This window comes from Dreissena polymorpha, chromosome 11 (assembly GCF_020536995.1).
Source record: "Dreissena polymorpha isolate Duluth1 chromosome 11, UMN_Dpol_1.0, whole genome shotgun sequence".
Lineage (NCBI taxonomy): Eukaryota > Metazoa > Mollusca > Bivalvia > Myida > Dreissenidae > Dreissena > Dreissena polymorpha.
The window spans coordinates 41,494,656-41,502,268 of record NC_068365.1 but is presented as its reverse complement, the minus strand read 5'-3'; the positions used below and the strand labels follow the sequence as shown (position 1 = coordinate 41,502,268).

Genomic DNA, 7,613 nt, shown 5'->3' with positions numbered 1-7,613 from the left:
TTTTTTATTATCCCCACGCTTTTTGAAAAAAAGGTGGGGATATTGTGGTTATCTCCGCCGTCCGTCCGTCTGTCCGTCCTGGCCACTATCTCCTCCTACACTAAAAGCACTAGAACCTTGAAACTTACACACATGGTAGCTATGAGCATATGTGCGACCCTGCACTATTTGGAATTTTGATCTGACCCCTGGGTCAAAAGTTATAGCGGTTGGGGTGGGGCCGCGTCAGAAATTATCACTCATTTTTTTAGGTTATTTTACATTTACTTCTTTATTTCTACACCGATTCACTTCAAATTGATACTGGACCTCTCTTATGACAATACGGTCAATCTCAACCATGCATGGCCCCATTCCCAACCCTGGGGCGCCACACCCACCAAAAATTTCCATTTACTATAATTTTTTCATTTCTACACGGATTCACTTCAAATTGATACTGAACTTTTGTTATGACATTAGGGTCAATCTCAACTATGCATGGCCCCAATCCCAACCCTGGGGCGCCCGCCCACATAGGCCACACCCACCAAAAAAATTCCATTTACTATAATTTTTTCATTTCTACACGGATTCACTTCAAATTGATACTGTACTTCTCTTATGACATTAGGATCAATCTCAACTATGCATGGCCCCATAACCAACCCTGGGGCACCGCCCCACATAGACCACACCCACCCAAAATTGCCTTTACTATAATTTCTTCATTTCTACACCGATTCACTTCAAATTGATATTGAACTTCTCTTATGACAATACAGTCAATCTCAACTATGCATGGCCCCATTACCAACCCTGGGGCGCCCCGCCCACATAGACCACACCCACCCAAAATTGCCTTTTACTATAATTTCTTCATTTCTACACCGATTCACTTCAAATTGATATTGAACTTCTCTTATGACAATACGGTCAATCTCAACTATGCATGGCCCCATTACCAACCCTGGGGCGCCCCGCCCACATAGACCACACCCACCCAAAATTGCCTTTTACTATAATTTCTTCATTTCTACACCGATTCACTTCAAATTGATACTGAACCTCTCTTATGACAATACGGTCAATCTCAACTATGCATGGCCCCATTACCAACCCTGGGGCCCCGCCCACATAGACCACACCCGCCCAAAATTGCCTTTTACTATAATTTCTTCATTTCTACACCGATTCATTTCAAATTGATACTGAACTTCTCTTATGACAATACGGTCAATCTCAACTATGCATGGCACAATTACCAACCCTGGGGCGCCCTGCCCACATATGTCACACCCACCCAAAATTGCCTTTTACTATAACTTCTTCATTTCTACACCAATTCACTTCTAATTGATGATGAACTTCTCTTATGACAATACGGTCAATCTCAGCTATGCATGGCCCCATTACCAACCCTGGGGCACACCTAGGTCAAACATTCGGCGTGGGGATACGCGTCGGCCTCTGCCGCGCCATTTCTAGTTTAGTTTACCATTATCAGTGTTCTCTGTAAGACCGGCAGCGGGCCATTTCGCCGGTTACATTTACTCTAGACGCCAACTATTTTCCCAAAGTATATCAAGTAAAATGTCACAAATGCTTTAGTTTTACTGCATAGTTGCTGGCCATATAACTGGCTACTCAATTTTTTTTGGAAAACACTGAATTATGCATGACAAACACTAAATATTAAAATACATCTTAGATTTGTTTGTAAAATAAAATGACACTTTTAGCTTGTCTTCATTGAAATCCAAAGAGTAAAATAATATCATACGAGATAAGACAAAAATTGCGCTATCAATGGAATGGAAAATTAAAGTAAAAAAGCCAGAATTTACATAAATTTATGGTTGATAAACACAACAAGGTAAAGGTAGTTTGTGAGATATAATCATTATACAGTTAGTAAGGCTCCATTGGTCATTTTCGCCTCGGGTACTACATGTACTTACATGCACCTCAGGTACTCTTAAGTACACTGACATGTACCCTGGGTTCAATAAATATACTACAACGTACTGGTGAATTTTAACGCTAAATCGGTTGTTGTTGGCAAATTTGTAAAAATTAATTATGTTCACATTTATGTCAATTTTCTGCTAAACAGCCTTTATAGTATCTAAACGCATACTCAAAAAGCAACATGATGCAGATATTTTGAAAAAGAAGTTTGTTTAAGGTAAACAATATCATTTTACGGTAATCAGTAGCGTGTTTTACGACATCAGATTTTGGGCAGATATACAACTAGGGTACAGTCTAACATCACCGGGTACGTTTAAGTATATTTACCATACCCGGAGTACATGTAAGTATACTTTAGAGTACTTGGGGTACATGTAAGTAGAACCCGAGCCGAAAATGACCAATCAAGCCATAGTAAGTGAGTGATGGTGTATGGGATATACCTCCTCAGTAATTTCATACCATACGAGAGCTTCGCTGTTTGATCAGTTTCATCTTTTCCATTTGATATCATGAGTCAGAGAAAAAAAACTCAATAATGAAAAAAAAAAAAGGTAAATAGAGGGACAAATGTTTTCTTCCCATTCATTCATTCAATTTAGATTTAATGATTAATTTGTCCAGTGTGAGTCTTTACATATACTGTTAATTTGTTAAACAGTTAAAACACAAGAGTTGTCCTTATATTATATAAGGACCACTGTCACACAATATCATTATAAAAAAATGATAATATTAGGACTGTAAAAATACATTCGAATTACTCGAATACGGCTGTGGATGATTCGTATTCGTTATTCGCCACCTCCCGAACCGAATATTTGACGAATACAAACAACGTGGTTCGAGTTTGAAAGTTTAATCATCTTACCTTACAAATGAATGTTCATACAATTAACCCCTATATTTAAATGTTCTTCTCCTAATTCCGGTGTTTTTCATCATGTTTACCCCACCCACTATGTTACACAGTGAGATTATCAACAAAAATGGCGGGAACCGGTTAAATATTTACGACATTGAAATGAATTGAAAAATCTTTCGTAGTTGTTTAATGTTTATTTAGGTAAATACGAATGATTTGATGCTTAAACATATACACAAAGGATAAGCAGATGCAATTTCTTTTTTGTTTATCTTTACGACAATGATTGTGCAACTTATCAACAAACATGGAGCCTTGCACAAGGAATGCTATTGGTATCGTTGACATGCCTGCCAAATACACGTTGTTTGTCTGGCGCTACTTTGGTTTCCCCAAAAAAGACGATGAGACGATGACAATTTGCAGTGTTTTGTTATTTCAAAGTGTTATATGTCATATTTTCAGTATGCAATGCTACTCAATTAATCAAATTGACAAATACACATAGTTTCATACTATTTAATGTCATGTCAAGTTGTCAGTATTACTTTTGTTCATTGAAATTCATATTCACGAATAAATATTCATATTCGCTACCCTGTATTCCTGATACGTATCGTATTCGTCACCTAGTGTATTGGTTACAGCCCTAGATAATATAGGCATATGATATGGCCGTAATCAACTTTAAATAAAAAATAATTACGAATATCTTTAAACTGAAACCTTTTTTATAATAGACTTGTTTTTTTCCTCAATCATTACTAGCGATAGCTGTTTTGTCACAAATTAGAGGAATTTGCAATGCAAATGGTCAGTATTTTAATTAGAGGAATTTGCAATGCAAATGGTCAGTATTTAAAAAAGTGTGCAACTCATTTTTTCACATTTTTGAACAGTTAGCGACTTTTTTTTTCTCACAAATTTGAACAGTTTGAGACTCATATTTTCACAAATTTGAACAATGCTCAATAAATTATTTTAACAATTTCCAACAGTCACAAGTCAAATTTGTTCACAATTTTGAACAGTGTGCAACTTATAGGGGACAAAAATATTTCTAAACTGCACTCGTCTTGCAGGACGAGTGCATTTAAATTTGCACTCGTCCTGCAAACACATGCACTCGTCCTTGAATATGTGTGAAATAAATTTTTCAAAGGGCTCATATGACTAATAAAATTGCCTATATCACTGCTAAAATGCTGCTTACTCAGTTATTCATGCCAGCTGATCAAAAAAGAAATGTTAAGCAGTGAAATAAGTTCTTTATGAGGAACACAAAATAAATTAATGAAGACTGCTGTTTTACTTTTTCTAATGCTTGCGTGATTTCTGTTTCGGACGTTTGAACATCAACCCCCCCCCATCCCTTTAAAGAACGCTCAAATGTCAGATATTTTTCGGACGAAATTCAGACTAGTTATAAACTGTACTCTGCAGTTAAATAATTCTTTAAAAATCAACACTTACAGTGAATGCAGTTGGATGGTTCCCTGTCAACATTGACACCAACATTTACATGTACTCGGGACTTAGTCTCGCATAACAATGCGCACCTGTTGTATGAAATTTACAATTACTATTTCCAGTTCATTCTCGTTCTACTTTCGGAATAGATATGCTTTAAGAAAATGATTTTATTTAATTATTTACGGGTCCTAAAATACATATTTTAACATCTGCTTTTCCTCTTGTCCTGTAGGACGAGCGCTTTAAGGAAATTCACTTGTCCTTATAAAGTTTTCACTCGTCAATATGAGCGGACGAGTGGAATTTTTGTCCCCTGACTTATTTTTCCATAATTGTCTAGATCGCGAGGCTCATTTTTTACAACCTTCAACATTGTGCGACTCATATTTCACAATTTCCAACATTGTGAGACACTTTTTTTTACAATTTTCTAATGTTTGCGACTGATATTTTAAGAATTTTAAACAATGCGCGACTCATTTTTTCACATTGTTGAATAGTCAGTGATTTTTTTTGCTCAAATTTACAGCCGAATTTCGGCTGCTTCCCAATCGCAAAAATACACGTTTTTTCCCAAAATTCTGACCAAAATTTCCCCAAAAAAGCCCAACTTCCATAAAAAAAAAACATTTTTTTTTTTTTTTTAGAAAGAAGTCTCATAAAACTTACAAAATATATAACTTGAATTTAGTCATTTTTGTCCATAAATCATTCCCAAACTTGCCACTTTTATTGATTAAAAAAACAACAATTTGACCAGACTCCTTTTCTAGAAAACTCCCTGAACATGCACTTAAAAACAATATCACAATATCACTTCTGTTACTTATAATCCTATTTATAATGTTAATTTTTCCCAAGTTCATGGTTTATCGCGCTATTTTTCCCAATTTCACGGTTTATCGCGCTTATTTTCCCAATTCAAAAGGCACAGGCTGTAACAAATTAAAGCAAAAAAAAAATCACTGAATAGTCACCACCCATTTTTCTCACTGTGAACAGTCAGGGACCTATACAAACAAAGGGATGAGACACTCACTGAACCGAAGAACAAGCTATCGCGTTGTTACGCAAAAGGGAACGAGACTTGCGACCCAACGAGACTTCGCGCTTCGAGGCAAATTTAAACAGCCGCCATTTTGACAAAGCGAGACCGTGACAAAGCAATCGAGAAATAATAAGAGTACAAATTAACCAAGTGTTGCCAACACAGAAGTATTCATTGCAAAGGTTTGTTGAGTTTGATACATCTTATTGTTTCATTTGTTTTCGACTATTCTTTGTATTTACTTATAAAACAACGGTGGGTATTTTCACCAAATCATGCGTATCATTGTTTACACTTCCATAATCCGAGAAACGTGTGTCGTGGCTTTTTTTAAAAGGCTTGGTCAAATAAAGCTCTATACTATTGATTTTGGTATTCTTACAAACGTTACATTTCAACGCATTGTGTGATGCTAATTTTATTTGTATTGTTAGCAAATTCATGATTTTAAATGAGCACAAAGGCAATACAATTTAAGTCATTTTTTTAATTTTTACCACTATCAGTTTCTTCAACATATGTCGTGGCTTTTTTTGAAAGGCTCAGTCAATACTAGCCCTATATTAATCTTATGGGTATCTTTACAAACATTACATTTCAACGCATTGAGTGATGCTAATTTTATTTGTATTATTTGCAAATTCATGATTTTGAATGAGCACAAAGGCAATACAATTTTAGTCATTTTTTTATATTTTACCACTTTCAGTTTCATCAACATATGCCGTGGCTATTTTTGAAAGGCTCAGTCAGTACTAGCCCTATATTAATCTTATGGGTATCTTTACAAACATTACATTTCAACGCATTGAGTGATGCTAATTTTATTTGTATTATTTGCAAATTCATGATTTTGAATGAGCACAAAGGCAATACAATTTTAGTCATTTTTTTATATTTTACCACTTTCAGTTTCATCAACATATGCCGTGGCTATTTTTGAAAGGCTCAGTCACTACTAGCCCTATATTAATCTTATGGGTATCTTTACAAACATTACATTTCAACGCATTGAGTGATGCTAATTTTATTTGTATTATTTGCAAATTCATGATTTTGAATGAGCACAAAGGCAATACAATTTTAGTCATTTTTTTATATTTTACCACTTTCAGTTTCATCAACATATGCCGTGGCTATTTTTGAAAGGCTCAGTCAGTACTAGCCCTATATAAATCTTATGGGTATCTTTACAAACATTACATTTCAACGCATTGAGTGATGCTAATTTTATTTGTATTATTTGCAGAGGCATAATTTTGTATTAGCTCAAAGATTATACAACTTTAGTCATTTTTTATTTTGTAATCACTATCAGTTTGATCAACATATGTCGTGGCTCTTTTTGAAAGGCTCAGTCAATACTAGCCCTATATTAATCTTATGGGTATCTTTACAAACATTACATTTCAACGCATTGAGTGATGCTAATTTTATTTGTATTATTTGCAAAGGCATAATTTTGTATTAGCTCCAAGATGATACAATTTCAGTTATTTTTCATTTTTTTTAGTTAAACGTGTTATCAACATATGTTGAGGCTTTTTTCAATAGACTCCGTCAATAGTAGCACTATTTTGATCATGTTGGTATTTTTGCAAATGTTACACCTCAATAAATTGTGTGGTGCACATTTTATTTACATGAATTGCAAAGGCATAATTTTGTATTAGCTCAGAGATTATACAATTTTAGTCATTTTTTTTTTTTAACCAGTCTCGGTTTTGAATGTGTATGTCAATGCTCTTTTCAAAAGGCTCGGTCAATAATTGACCTATGATAATCATGTTGGTATCTTTAGAAATGTGACACTTCAATGCATTGTGTGTTTCACATTTAATTTGCATTATTTACTAACTCATAACTTTGTATAAGCTCAAGGACAATACAACTTTAGTCATTTTTTAATTGTTAGACCGCTTTCTGTTTTGTATACATATGTCATTGCTTTTTGCGTAAGGGCCAAGGCTCTGTAAATACTAGCCCTATATTATTCATGTTGGTATCGTAACCCTTTCAGCGCTGGAATCGAATTTTAAAGGCCTTTGCAAACTGTTTGGATCCAGATGAGACACCACAAAACGTGGCGTCTCATCAGGATTCAAACTGTTTGCTATTCTGAAAGTATTCTGTGAAAAAAATCTAAGAAAATGCTAATTTTAGAAATTCAGCAGACGACACTTCAGCAGACGACAAATTTCCCAGCATGCTAAGGGTTAACAAATTGTACACTTCAGTGCATTGTGTGGTGTACATTTAATTTGCATTATTTGC

General features: G+C 34.9%; 1 long non-coding RNA gene across 1 annotated transcript in view; it reads left to right on the top strand.

Moving 5' to 3' along the window:
- The first annotated feature begins 3,114 nt into the window (after window positions 1–3,114).
- The window catches only part of LOC127850582 (uncharacterized), a 5,624-nt gene continuing 1,125 nt past the window's right edge, over window positions 3,115–7,613 (top strand). The window contains exon 1 of the long non-coding RNA XR_008035367.1: window positions 3,115–3,153. This is a non-coding gene — a long non-coding RNA (uncharacterized LOC127850582). The remainder of the gene's footprint in view (window positions 3,154–7,613) is intronic.